Source organism: Salmo trutta, unplaced genomic scaffold (assembly GCF_901001165.1).
Source record: "Salmo trutta unplaced genomic scaffold, fSalTru1.1, whole genome shotgun sequence".
Classification (NCBI taxonomy): Eukaryota; Metazoa; Chordata; class Actinopteri; order Salmoniformes; family Salmonidae; genus Salmo; species Salmo trutta.
In genome coordinates this window covers 5,968,773-5,982,682 of record NW_021822911.1, presented here as the reverse complement: position 1 = coordinate 5,982,682, position 13,910 = coordinate 5,968,773, and the positions used below count along the sequence as shown (strand labels likewise).

At 42.3% G+C, this 13,910-nt stretch overlaps 1 long non-coding RNA gene across 1 annotated transcript; it reads left to right on the top strand.

The window, feature by feature from the left end:
* The first annotated feature begins 490 nt into the window (after positions 1–490).
* On the top strand, positions 491–2,684 carry LOC115186623 (uncharacterized). The gene is made up of 3 exons (XR_003875807.1): positions 491–678; positions 2,446–2,502; positions 2,594–2,684. It is a non-coding gene; the product is annotated as an uncharacterized LOC115186623 (long non-coding RNA).
* The last annotated feature ends 11,226 nt before the right edge of the window (positions 2,685–13,910 follow it).

Below are 13,910 nucleotides of genomic sequence, written 5' to 3'. Positions count from 1 at the left end.
GAGGACATTGATGCCAGATGCAGCTACATGTGCAAGTAATGAACCTTTTTTATTCAAGATCTCATTGACTTTAACATTTGAAAAGCAGTTTCTCCAACAATAGTTTTAACATGAACATTTTGTCCATAACTTTTTAGAGAAACTTTCCTGAATTGAATCATGGGACCAGATTGGTTGTCCCAGGTTTCCATGCTGATGGACATGACTTGCCATGTCAGGTACTTGAACAGGATCATTAATATTATCACTAGGTATTTATTCATATTTTATAAGGTTTTAACCAAATAACCCTTTTACCATGGTATGACATGATTTTATATTTCTAGATGAAATTCAACACCCGATATGTGGAAGGTGCTGGACTGGCAGATGGGGAGCAGATGGAGAGGCTGTGGTCGTTTCTGAGGCGCTTTGGGAAGGTCACCAAAGAAATGAGGCCGTCCCATCTTATTGACCTCCTGACTGATGCACTATTCCACCATGGGAAAACACCAGAGGCTACGTTAGTACACTTGGAATTGTTATTCATTTACTTGATGCTGGTTGACTCTAGTGATGTTCCTAACATTTCCTGTTGTTTTGATGTAGTGGACTCTCTGCCATAGAGGGTTTCCCCAGCAACAGAAGTTGCAACAGAGGCAAAAAGGGAAATGGAAGAAATTGCACAGTCTCTTCCAGGTAAACCATTGTATCAATAATCTAAGCATAGAATTTCAGTATTGATTAGAAATGTTGTCACATCTGTCAGTGTTGTTATGTTGTAGGAACAACACTGGACACCATTAGGGATTGGGGCAGGAATGTCAGTGTTGTTATGTTGTAGGAACAACACTAGGCACCATTAGGGATTGGGGCAGGAATGTCAGTGTTGTTATGTTGTAGGAACAACACTGGACACCATTAGGGATTGGGGCAGGAATGTCAGTGTTGTTATGTTGTAGGAACAACACTGGACACCATTAGGGATTGGGGCAGGAATGTCAGTGTTGTTATGTTGTAGGAACAACACTGGACACCATTAGGGATTGGGGCAGGAATGTCAGTGTTGTAATGTTTTAGGAACAACACTGGACACCATTAGGGATTGGGGCAGGAATGTCAGTGTTGTTATGTTGTAGGAGCATCACTGGACACCATTAGGGATTGGGGCAGGAATGTCAGTGTTGTTATGTTGTAGGAACAACACTGGACACCATTAGGTATTGGGGCAGGAATGCCAGTGTTGTTATGTTGTAGGAACAACACTGGACACCATTAGGGATTGGGGCAGGAATGTCAGTGTTGTTATGTTGTAGGAACAACACTGGACACCATTAGGGATTGGGGCAGGAATGTCAGTGTTGTTATGTTGTAGGAACAACACTGGACACCATTAGGGATTGGGGCAGGAATGTCACTGTTGTTATGTTTTAGGAACAACACCGGACACCATTAGGGATTGGGGCAGGAATGTCAGTGTTGTTATGTTGTAGGAACAACACTGGACACCATTAGGGATTGGGGCAGGAATGTCACTGTTGTTATGTTTTAGGAACAACACTGGACACCATTAGGGATTGGGGCAGGAATGTCACTGTTGTTATGTTTTAGGAACAACACCGGACACCATTAGGGATTGGGGCAGGAATGTCAGTGTTGTTATGTTGTAGGAACAACACCGGACACCATTAGGGATTGGGGCAGGAATGTCAGTGTTGTTATGTTGTAGGAACAACACTGGACACCATTAGGGATTGGGGCAGGAATGTCAGTGTTGTTATGTTGTAGGAACAACACTGGGCACCATTAGGGATTGGGGCAGGAATGTCAGTGTTGTTATGTTGTAGGAACAACACTGGACACCATTAGGGATTGGGGCAGGAATGTCACTGTTGTTATGTTGTAGGAACATCACTGGACACCATTAGGGATTGGGGCAGGAATGTCAGTGTTGTTATGTTGTAGGAACAACACTGGACACCATTAGGGATTGGGGCAGGAATGTCAGTGTTGTTATGTTGTAGGAACAACACTGGGCACCATTAGGGATTGGGGCAGGAATGTCAGTGTTGTTATGTTGTAGGAACAACACTGGACACCATTAGGGATTGGGGCAGGAATGTCACTGTTGTTATGTTGTAGGAACAACACTGGACACCATTAGGGATTGGGGCAGGAATGTCAGTGTTGTAGGAACAACACTGGACACCATTAGGGATTGGGGCAGGAATGTCAGTGTTGTTATGTTTTAGGAACAACACTGGACACCATTAGGGATTGGGGCAGGAATGTCAGTGTCACCCTCGAGAGTCAAAAACCTGCTCTGTGCTGGGAGGAGCAATATGTTGCAATGCTCCAGCAACATACAATTGCAATGTATGTAATTCATTTCAAATGACTAAACAAAGTTGTTATTTTTCGACATGCATTATTGTATGCCCTCTGTAATCCATTTTTTATTTTCAGGGTACAGCAGGAAAGTGGAGATGGAACAGCTGTTTTTCAGCTTGTGCAGTTCGATAGGTACTTCCTCCGTTTTTAACAGTGTAATTGTTAGATCAATGAATATAATTGATCTCCCTGGTCAAAGTAATTATAACCTTTCTGATGACAGAAAACTGAAGACGATGGAGAGGAAGAATAGCATCCTCCATCGATGGTCCCCCACCAGCAGTCTCTTCCAGACTGCACTCCACAGACTGCAGAGGAACAGATTGATGGTCCCCCACCAGCAGTCTCTTCCAGACTGCACTCCACAGACTGCAGAGTAACAGATTGATGGTCCCCCACCAGCAGTCTCTTCCAGACTGCACTCCACAGACTGCAGAGTAACAGATTGATGGTCCCCCACCAGCAGTCTCTTCCAGACTGCACTCCACAGACTGCAGAGGAACAGATTGATGGTCCCCCACCAGCAGTGTCTTCCAGACTGCACTCCACAGACTGCAGAGGAACAGATTGATGGTCCCCCACCAGCAGTCTCTTCCAGACTGCACTCCACAGACTGCAGAGGAACAGATTGATGGTCCCCCACCAGCAGTCTCTTCCAGACTGCACTCCACAGACTGCAGAGGAACAGATTGATGGTCCCCCACCAGCAGTCTCTTCCAGACTGCACTCCACAGACTGCAGAGGAACAGATTGATGGTCCCCCACCAGCAGTCTCTTCCAGACTGCACTCCACAGACTGCAGAGTAACAGATTGATGGTCCCCCACCAGCAGTCTCTTCCAGACTGCACTCCACAGACTGCAGAGGAACAGATTGATGGTCCCCCACCAGCAGTCTCTTCCAGACTGCACTCCACAGACTGCAGAGTAACAGATTGATGGTCCCCCACCAGCAGTCTCTTCCAGACTGCACTCCACAGACTGCAGAGTAACAGATTGATGGTCTCCCACCAGCAGTCTCTTCCAGACTGCACTCCACAGACTGCAGAGGAACAGATTGATGGTCCCCCACCAGCAGTCTCTTCCAGACTGCACTCCACAGACTGCAGAGGAACAGATTGATGGTCCCCCACCAGCAGTCTCTTCCAGACTGCACTCCACAGACTGCAGAGTAACAGATTGATGGTCCCCCACCAGCAGTCTCTTCCATACTGCACTCCACAGACTGCAGAGGAACAGATTGATGGTCCCCCACCAGCAGTCTCTTCCAGACTGCACTCCACAGACTGCAGAGGAACAGATCGATGGTCCCCCACCAGCAGTCTCTTCCAGACTGCACTCCACAGACTGCAGAGTAACAGATTGATGGTCCCCCACCAGCAGTCTCTTCCAGACTGCAGAGGAACAGATTGAGGACCAATCTGGATGGAACCTTCAGTCTGCTGCTAGAACGGAGGTTCCTCTGTGGCCTGAAAATATGCAGGTTATAGATATATATTCAACAATAGGGACAAGTCAACTCATATCAGTTATATGATAATTCTGGGTGGGCAAAACACAATAATAATGTTTATTTGTATCTGTTTCTGAACTTGGTTTCTGTTGCTAATGATCTATTGTTGGATGGTAATCAGAGTAATTTTATAGCAGCTTTAGGTCATTTTTTTTTTATTTTTTGTTTAGATTGGATTACCTTTAACATATTTTCTGTCTATATTAGCTGGTCAAGGTATTGATTATGTCACACTCTGACCTAGGAGAGCTGTGTTTTCTCTGTTTAGCTAGGCCAGGGTGTGATAGGTGGGTGGGCAATCTATGTTTTATTTTCAATGTTTTGGCCGGGTATGGTTTCCAATCAGAGGCAGGTGTCTTTCGTTGTCTCTGATTGGAAGCCATACTTAGGCAGCCTGTTTTTCCTTTGTCCTTGTGGGTAGTTATTTTCTGTTTAGTTCGTGAAACCTGACAGAACTGTTTTGCTGTCGTTTTGTTTGATTGTCAGAGTGTTCTGAGTAAAATAAATACAAGATGAACATCTTCCACGCTGCACCTTGGTCTACTCCTTTCAACAGCTGTGACAGATTAGCTGTTATCAATCGATGGTCAAGGTATTGATTATCTGTTATTAATTGATGGTCAAGGTATTGATTATCTGTTATCAATAGATGGTCAAGGTATTGATTATCTGTTATCAATAGATGGTCAAGGTATTGATTATCTGTTATCAATAGATGGTCAAGGTATTGATCATCTGTTATCAATAGATGGTCAAGGTATTGATTATCTGTTATCAATAGATGGTCAAGGTATTGATTATCTGTTATCAATAGATGGTCAAGGTATTGATCATCTGTTATCAATAGATGGTCAAGGTATTGATTATCTGTTATCAATAGATGGTCAAGGTATTGATTATCTGTTATCAATAGATGGTCAAGGTATTGATTATCTGTTATCAATAGATGGTCAAGGTATTGCCAACTGCCTGTCCAAAAGGCCACGGTCGGTAGTAGCATAAAAACACATGTGAAGGACTACAACCTGAGGAGACGAGGTTTGTCCTCACAGCTCCTACAGGCCCTGGTGTATGAGGATGCAGTGCAGGTGGACAGCACTGATTGGTCCTGGAGAGCAGGAGGAGCAGAGGATGATGGGGAGGTGCACCTCAAACTAAGGCTCTTGGTGCTCTTTGTGAAGAGAAGCGGTAGATTGAGGATGATGTCTTCACTGCCAAGATGTTCTACTCACATGAGCAGGAACTGATCGTGGAGGCCTTACAACATTACACAGAGCAGGAACTGATCGTGGAGGCCTTACAACATTACACAGAGCAGGAACTGATCGTGGAGGCCTTACAACATTACACAGAGCAGGAACTGATCGTGGAGGCCTTACAACATTACACAGAGCAGGAACTGATCGTGGAGGCCTTACAACATTACACAGAGCAGGAACTGATCGTGGAGACCTTACAACATAACACAGAGCAGGAACTGATCGTGGAGGCCTTACAACATTACACAGAGCAGGAACTGATCGTGGAGGCCTTACAACATTACACAGAGCAGGAACTGATCGTGGAGGCCTTACAACATTACACAGAGCAGGAACTGATCGTGGAGGCCTTACAACATTACACAGAGCAGGAACTGATCGTGGAGGCCTTACAACATTACACAGAGCAGGAACTGATCGTGGAGGCCTTACAACATTACACAGAGCAAGATGGATGTTGTCTTGGGGAAAGAGCTGTCCTTGCTGGAAAGCTTGATGAGCTCCAGCATGCAGAAGGACAATGTGAATCGTTCAGAAGGGCTTTTATTGAGGGCAGAAACTATGAAGAGGAGGAGGATGACTATTATGATGTCGATGATGACGATGACTATGACCGTGATATTGATGGAGGAACAGATTAAAGAAAAAAAATAAGCAAACACGTTTCGTGTTCGCCAAAAAGCATGTGGGAGACTCCTCAAACATATGGAAGAAGGTACTCTGCTCAGATTAGACTAAAATTGAGCTTTTTGGCCATCAAGGAAAATGCTATGTCTGGCGCAAACCCAACACCTCTCATCACCCCGAGAATACCATCCCCACAGTGAAGCATGGTGGTGGCACCATCATGCTGTGGGGATGTTTTTCATAGGTAGGCACTGGGAAACTGGTCAGAAATGTTTGCACATGGAAGAAGTGGTCAGAAAGTGACATTTTGGATCTGAATGCCAAAACATTCAAGAGATGAAGATGCTCAAAGTTGACCCACTTCACATACCCCACCATATCATTAGACATTCATGTCTTCATAACTATAAAAGAGAAATGGTTGAATTTGATCTCATTTCACTTTTACTGCAGTGGGCTAAATCAGGGTCCCACAGAGTGTTTCTTGATAGTCTTTAAACAAATCTACTTTGAAACAAAAGTGTACACCATAAACACATGGCTATGGTTTAAATGTTTAAATGTATTACATTTGAGTTTGCATCCCAATATTACACTTTAAATACAGTAACAGTCAAAACTTTGTACACGCCTACTCATTCCAGGGTTTTTCATTATTTCTACTATTTTCTAGACTGTAGAATAATAGTGAAGACATCACAACTATGAAATAACACGTATGGAGTTATGTAGTAAACAAAAAAGTGTTAAACAAACCATAAATATATTTTTGATTTGAGGTTTTTCAAATTAGCCACCCTTTGCCTTGATGTCAGCTTTGCACACTCTTGGCATTCTCTCAACCAGCTTCACCTGGAATGCTATTCCAACAGTCTTGAAGGAGTTCCCACATATGCTGAGCACTTGTTGGCTGCTTTCCTTCACTTTGTGGTTCAACCCGATCTCAATTGGGTTGAGGTCAGGTGATTGTGGAGGCCAGGTCATCTGATGCAGCACTCCATCACTCTCCTTCTTGGTCAAATAGCCCTTACACAGCCTGGGTGTGTTGGGTCATTGTCCTGTTGATAAACAAATTATATTCCCGCTAAGTGCAAACCAGATGGGATGGCATATCACTGCAGAATGCTGTGGTAGCCATGCTGGTTAAGTGTGCCTTGAATTCTAAATAAATCACAAACTGTGTCACCAGCAAAGCACCATCACACCTCCTCCTCCATGCTTCACTGTGGGAACCACACATGCAGAGATTATCCGTTCACCTACTCTGCGTCTCACAAAGACATGGCGGATGGAACCAAAAATCTCAAATTTGGACTCATCAGACCAAAGGACAGATTTCCACCAGTCTAATGTCCATTGCTCATGTTTCTTGGCCCAAGCAAGTCTCTTCTTCCTATTGGTGTCCTTTAGTAGTGGTTTCTTTGCAGAAATTCGACCATGAAGGCCTGATTCACGCAGTCTCTTCTGAACAGTTGATGTTGAGATGTGTCTGTTACTTGAACTCTGTGAAGCATTTATTTGGGCTGCAATTTCTGAGGCTGGTAACTCTGGGTCCTCCTTTCCTGTGGCGGTTCTCATGAGAGCCAGTTTCATCATTGTGCTTGACGGTTTTTGCGACTGCACTTGAATAAACTTTCAAAGTTCTAGACATTTTCCTGATTGACTGACCTTCATGTCTTAAAATAAGGATGGACTGTCATTTCTCCTTGCTTATTTGAGATGTTCTTGCCATAATATGGACTTGGTCTTTTACAAAATAGGGTTATCTTTTGTATTCCACCCCTACCTTGTTACAACACAACTGATTGGCTCAAACGCATTTTAAGAAGGAAAGAAATTCCACAAATGATCTTTTTTACAAGGCACACCTGTTAATTGTAATGCATTCTAGGTGACTACTTCATGAAGCTGGTTGAGAGAATGCCAAGAGTGTTCAAAGCTGTCATGAAGGCAAAGGGTGGCTACTTGGAAGAATCTAAAATAAAAAATAAAAATGAATTAGTTTAACACTTTTTTGGTTACTACATGATTCTATATGCGTTATTTCGTAGTTTTCATAGTGTTGATGTCTTCACTATTATTCTACAGTGTATAAAATAGTAATAATAAAGAAAACCCTGGAATGAGTAGTTGTGTCCAAACTTTGACCGGTACTGTACATCACAGAAGACTGAAAATTAACAAAACTGTTTGAGATAGAAACACTGGGATCAAACCCAGGTCTGTAGTGACGCCTCTAGCACTGAGATGCAGTACCTTAGACCGCTGCGCCACTCGGTCACCAATGGTACACCATTGACATTTAAATTGAATTGAAATGTTAACGTCTAATTACAAAGATGACAGCAGAATGTCACCTTAAATGGTCATGTCTATTATCTATATTTCTATAATTTCAATATGTTTCCTATGGAGAATTGACAGCATAATTAAAAACAACAGATATTTCTATTCAAGTCAACGTTCTGATGTGTGGTCCTCCAACCATCTTTGTGGTACCATTCAAGTCAACATTCTGATGTGTGGTCCTCCATCCATCTTTGTGGTACCATTCAAGTCAACGTTCTGATGTGTGGTCCTCCATCCATCTTTGTGGTACCATTCAAGTCAACGTTCTGATGTGTGGTCCTCCAACCATCTTTGTGGTACCATTCAAGTCAACGTTCTGATGTGTGGTCCTCCATCCATCTTTGTGGTACCATTCAAGTCAAAGTTCTGATGTGTGGTCCTCCATCCATCTTTGTGGTACCATTCAAGTCAACGTTCTGATGTGTGGTCCTCCAATCATCTTTGTGGTACCATTCAAGTCAACATTCTGATGTGTGGTCCTCCATCCATCTTTGTGGTACCATTCAAGTCAACATTCTGATGTGTGGTCCTCCATCCATCTTTGTGGTACCATTTGAAAGTTGACATTTAAATTTGAATCCCATTTTAGTGCATTTATCAGCCACAACATTCAAGAGCATCTTGTGTCTCAACCGATGGGGGGCACAACACAAACCCCTTAGATGATGTCAAATGCAGTAGATAAAGATAAAACACATGCAAATATGAAACAAATCAGAGTTAACTTGTTCAGTTAATTGAGGTTTAAGGTAAAAACATGTACTAAAGTGCCTTCAGAAAGTATTCATACCCCTTGACTTATTCCAATTCAAAATTGATAAAATTTATCATTTTTCTCACCCATCAACACACAATACCCCATAATGACTAAGTGAAAACATGTTTTTAGAAATGTTTGCAAATGTATTGAAAATTAAATACAGAAATATTTCATTTATATAAGTATTCACACCCCTGAGTTAAGGACATTACATCAAAGTTGGATCAGCCTGTAGTGTGGTTTTCCACTTTCATTTTGAGTGTGACTCCAAATCCAGACCTCCATGGGTTGATAAATTGGATTTCCATTGATTATTTTTGTGTGATTTTGTTGTCAGCACATTCAACTATGTAAAGAAAAAAGTATTTAATAAGATTATTTCTTTCATTCAGATCTAGGATGTGTTGTTTAAGTGTTCCCTTTATTTTTTTGAGCAGTGTATAAAAACAGCATTTTACATTGGCGCATGATGTTCAGAAAATATTTTGCCTCCAATACCGCCGGTGATTAGCGCTACAATTTACAAAATTACTATTCGAAAACATTGGTAAAATATAATATTGTCATTCAAAGAATTCTAGATTAACAACTCGTGAATGGAACCGAATTGCCAGATTTCAAAATAACTTTACTGGGAAATCACACTTTGCAACAATCTGAGTACTGTGCTCAGAAAAATACGCTAGGCGATACAGACCAGCGCCATCTTGGAACCATCTACAATCATAAATACTATTCGAAATATTCACTTACCTTTGATAATCTTCATCAGAAGGCACTTCCAGGCATCCCAGGTCCACAACAAATGTTGTTTTGTTCGATAAAGTTCATAATTTATGTCGAAATAGCTCCTTGTTGTTTCCACGTTCTGTAAGCTACTCCAAATGTACGAAGCGCGCGGAACATGTCGCCACAAAAAGTACAAAAAAATCTATTTACGTTCGTTCAAACATGTCAAACGTTGTATAGCATAAATCTTTAGGGCCTTTTCAATCAGAACTTCAATAATATTCAAAGCGGACGATTGCATTGTCTTATAAAACGTTTCGGAACAAAACATTCCCCACATGCACGCGCGCCATAGTAGTAATGGCCATCCGCTTGTGACCAAGTTTCCAGGCTTCTCGTTCGGTCTGTTTTTACCGGAGAAGACTCAAACCACGTTGTGAAGACTGTTGACATCTCGTGGAAGCCTTAGGAAGTGCTAAATGAGTAACCAGTCCCTGTGTGTTTCATAGGCAAAGGCTTGAAAGTGATTCCACACATCAGATTTCCACTTCCTGTCAGGATTTGTCTCAGGGTTTTGACTGCCATATGAGTTCTGTTATACTTACAGACACCATTCAAACAGTTTTAGAAACTTCAGAGTGTTTTCTATCCAAATCTACTAATAATATGCATATTCTAAATGGCCCGAGTAGTAGGCCATTTAATTTGGGTACGTTTTTCATCCGGCCGTGAAAATACTGCCCCCTACCCTAGAGAAGTTAAGTCTGCACAGACAACTAATTACCTTTTATACACTATATGCTGACTGCCACATATACAAAGGATGTGCTTGTTTATAAAAGCGTTGAACCGGCACTGGTCGTTGAGCTTCTCAACTATGCACTGTTGAGAGGATAGTTGATTCTCCGTTTTAGCTAATCTTATAATAAAGTGTTGTTTGAAATAATCTGCAGTCTTTCTTCCTTTGATTAGATATTCCACAACACGTTGCATCAACCAATGGTTCCATGCCACGTCTTGGACTGTGCAGTCAGGCACCAGATTGTTATAACATATGATGTGGTAAGCTGATACGTAAAACATCTATCCAGGTGTTGAAAGATCTGGCAGGAGTCCGCAACGTCTGAGCAGAGGAACTCGCCCAACCTGTTATTGATGCTGTGTTCATATCAAGTAGGAAGCTCAGAAAATACTACTTGTAAACTGGGAGCAATGAGTTGTGTGCCTTCATGTATTTTGAACTAGTTGAGAACACATTGGATATTGGCAAACAAGCTGCATCAACCATAAACTGAAAGTACAGCTGTCATGCTGCTTAATACATTATAGTGTTCAACAACCATATTGATAGACTGTTTTTATAAATATTGTTTTGTTGTTTCATTTAGCTAATGACAATGCTGTTATGGAGGTAATGTCTTCAGTATGAGAAGTTAGAGTTCAGCATGATGATAGACAAGTCTCCCACTAATAACCAGGTGGAGGGGCGTTCCAGTGGATTGATAGATGAGTCTCCCACTAATAACCAGGTGGAGGGGCGTTCCAGTGGATTGATAGAGTCTCCCACTAATAACCAGTTAGAGGAGCGTCCAGTGGATTGATAGATGAGTCTCCCACTAATAACCAGTTAGAGGGGCGTTCCAGTGGATTGATAGATGAGTCTCCCACTAATAACCAGTTAGAGGGGCGTTCCAGTGGATTGATAGATGAGTCTCCCACTAATAACCAGTTAGAGGAGCGTCCAGTGGATTGATAGATGAGTCTCCCACTAATAACCAGTTAGAGGGGCGTTCCAGTGGATTGATAGATGAGTTTCCCACTAATAACCAGGTGGAGGGGCGTTCCAGTGGATTGATAGATGAGTTTCCCACTAATAACCAGGTGGAGGGGCGTTCCAGTGGATTGATAGATGAGTCTCCCACTAAAAACCAGTTAGAGGGGCGTTCCAGTGGATTGATAGATGAGTCTCCCACTAATAACCAGATAGAGGGGCGTTCCAGTGGATTGATAGATGAGTCTCCCACTAATAACCAGTTAGAGGGGCGTTCCAGTGGATTGATAGATGAGTCTCCCACTAATAACCAGTTAGAGGAGCGTTCCAGTGGATTGATAGATGAGTTTCCCACTAATAACCAGGTGGAGGGGCGTTCCAGTGGATTGATAGATGAGTTTCCCACTAATAACCAGGTGGAGGGGCGTTCCAGTGGATTGATAGATGAGTTTCCCACTAATAACCAGTTAGAGGAGCGTCCAGTGGATTGATAGATGAGTCTCCCACTAATAACCAGTTAGAGGGGCGTTCCAGTGGATTGATAGATGAGTCTCCCACTAATAACCAGTTAGAGGAGCGTCCAGTGGATTGATAGATGAGTCTCCCACTAATAACCAGTTAGAGGGGCGTTCCAGTGGATTGATAGATGAGTTTCCCAATTATAACCAGGTGGAGGGGCGTTCCAGTGGATTGATAGATGAGTTTCCCACTAATAACCAGGTGGAGGGGCGTTCCAGTGGATTGATAGATGAGTCTCCCACTAAAAACCAGTTAGAGGGGCGTTCCAGTGGATTGATAGATGAGTCTCCCACTAATAACCAGTTAGAGGAGCGTCCAGTGGATTGATAGATGTCTCCCACTAATAACCAGTTAGAGGAGCGTCCAGTGGATTGATAGATGAGTCTCTCACTAATAACCAGTTAGAGGGGCGTTCCAGTGGATTGATAGATGAGTTTCCCACTTATAACCAGGTGGAGGGGCGTTCCAGTGGATTGATAGATGAGTTTCCCACTAATAACCAGGTGGAGGGGCGTTCCAGTGGATTGATAGATGAGTCTCCCACTAAAAACCAGTTAGAGGGGCGTTCCAGTGGATTGATAGATGAGTCTCCCACTAATAACCAGATAGAGGGGCGTTCCAGTGGATTGATAGATGAGTCTCCCACTAATAACCAGTTAGAGGGGTGTTCCAGTGGATTGATAGATGAGTCTCCCACTAATAACCAGTTAGAGGGGCGTTCCAGGCATCCAGTGGATTTATGTCTAACTTTTTTCATCCCAACTGACATGAGAGAAGTTAGGAAGCCACCATGTTACTTTGACCTGTCTTGAGTTTTCAGATGAGTCCAGATAAAGGAGAGGAGGCCACTTCAGATTGTTGTGATGCACCCATAGTCCTGTTCTCTCAGCATCATACAGTAGTAACAACAGAATGATTAGTGTCCTGTTCTCTCAGCATCATACAGTAGTAACAACATAGAATGATTAGTGTCCTGTTCTCTCAGTATCATACAGTAGTAACAACATAGAATGATTAGTATCCTGTTCTCTCAGTATCATACAGTAGTAAGAACATAGAATGATTAGTGTCCTGTTCTCTCAGTATCATACAGTAGTAACAACAGAATGATTAGTGTCCTGTTCTCTCAGCATCATACAGTAGTAACAACAGAATGATTAGTGTCCTGTTCTCTCAGTATCATACAGTAGTAACAACAGAATGATTAGTGTCCTGGTCTCTCAGTATTATACAGTAGTAACAACAGAATGATTAGTGTCCTGGTCTCTCAGTATCATACAGTAGTAACACAGAATGATTAGTGTCTGATCATAAGGTGTAACGTAAACGCAGAGAGTCAGGAAGCAAGTGCAGTTAGTGAGTTTAATGTTGAGGAACATGGACCGATACAAAACAAGAGAAGTGTTTAAAATAGAAACATAACCAGTACTGACTGATGGGAGATAACAACAGAGTGTCTAACATAGAAACATAACCAGTACTGACTGATGGGAGATAACAACAGAGTGTCTAACATAGAGACATAACCAGTACTGACTGATGGGAGATAACAACAGAGTGTCTAACATAGAAACATAACCAGTACTGACTGATGGGAGATAACAACAGAGTGTCTAACATAGAAACATAACCAGTACTGACTGATGGGAGATAACAACAGAGTGTCTAACATAGAAACATAACCAGTACTGACTGATGGGAGATAACAACAGAGTGTCTAACATAGAGACATAACCAGTACTTACTGATGGGAGATAACAACAGAGTGTCTAACATAGAAACATAACTAGTACAGCCTGATGGGAGATAACAACAGAATGTCTAACATAGAAACATAACCAGTACTTACTGATGGGAGATAACAACAGTGTGTCTAACATAGAAACATAACTAGTACAGCCTGATGGGAGATAACAACAGAATGTCTAACATAGAAACATAACCAGTACTTACTGATGGGAGATAACAACAGTGTCTAACATAGAAACATAACCAGTACAGCCTTCTTCCATCTA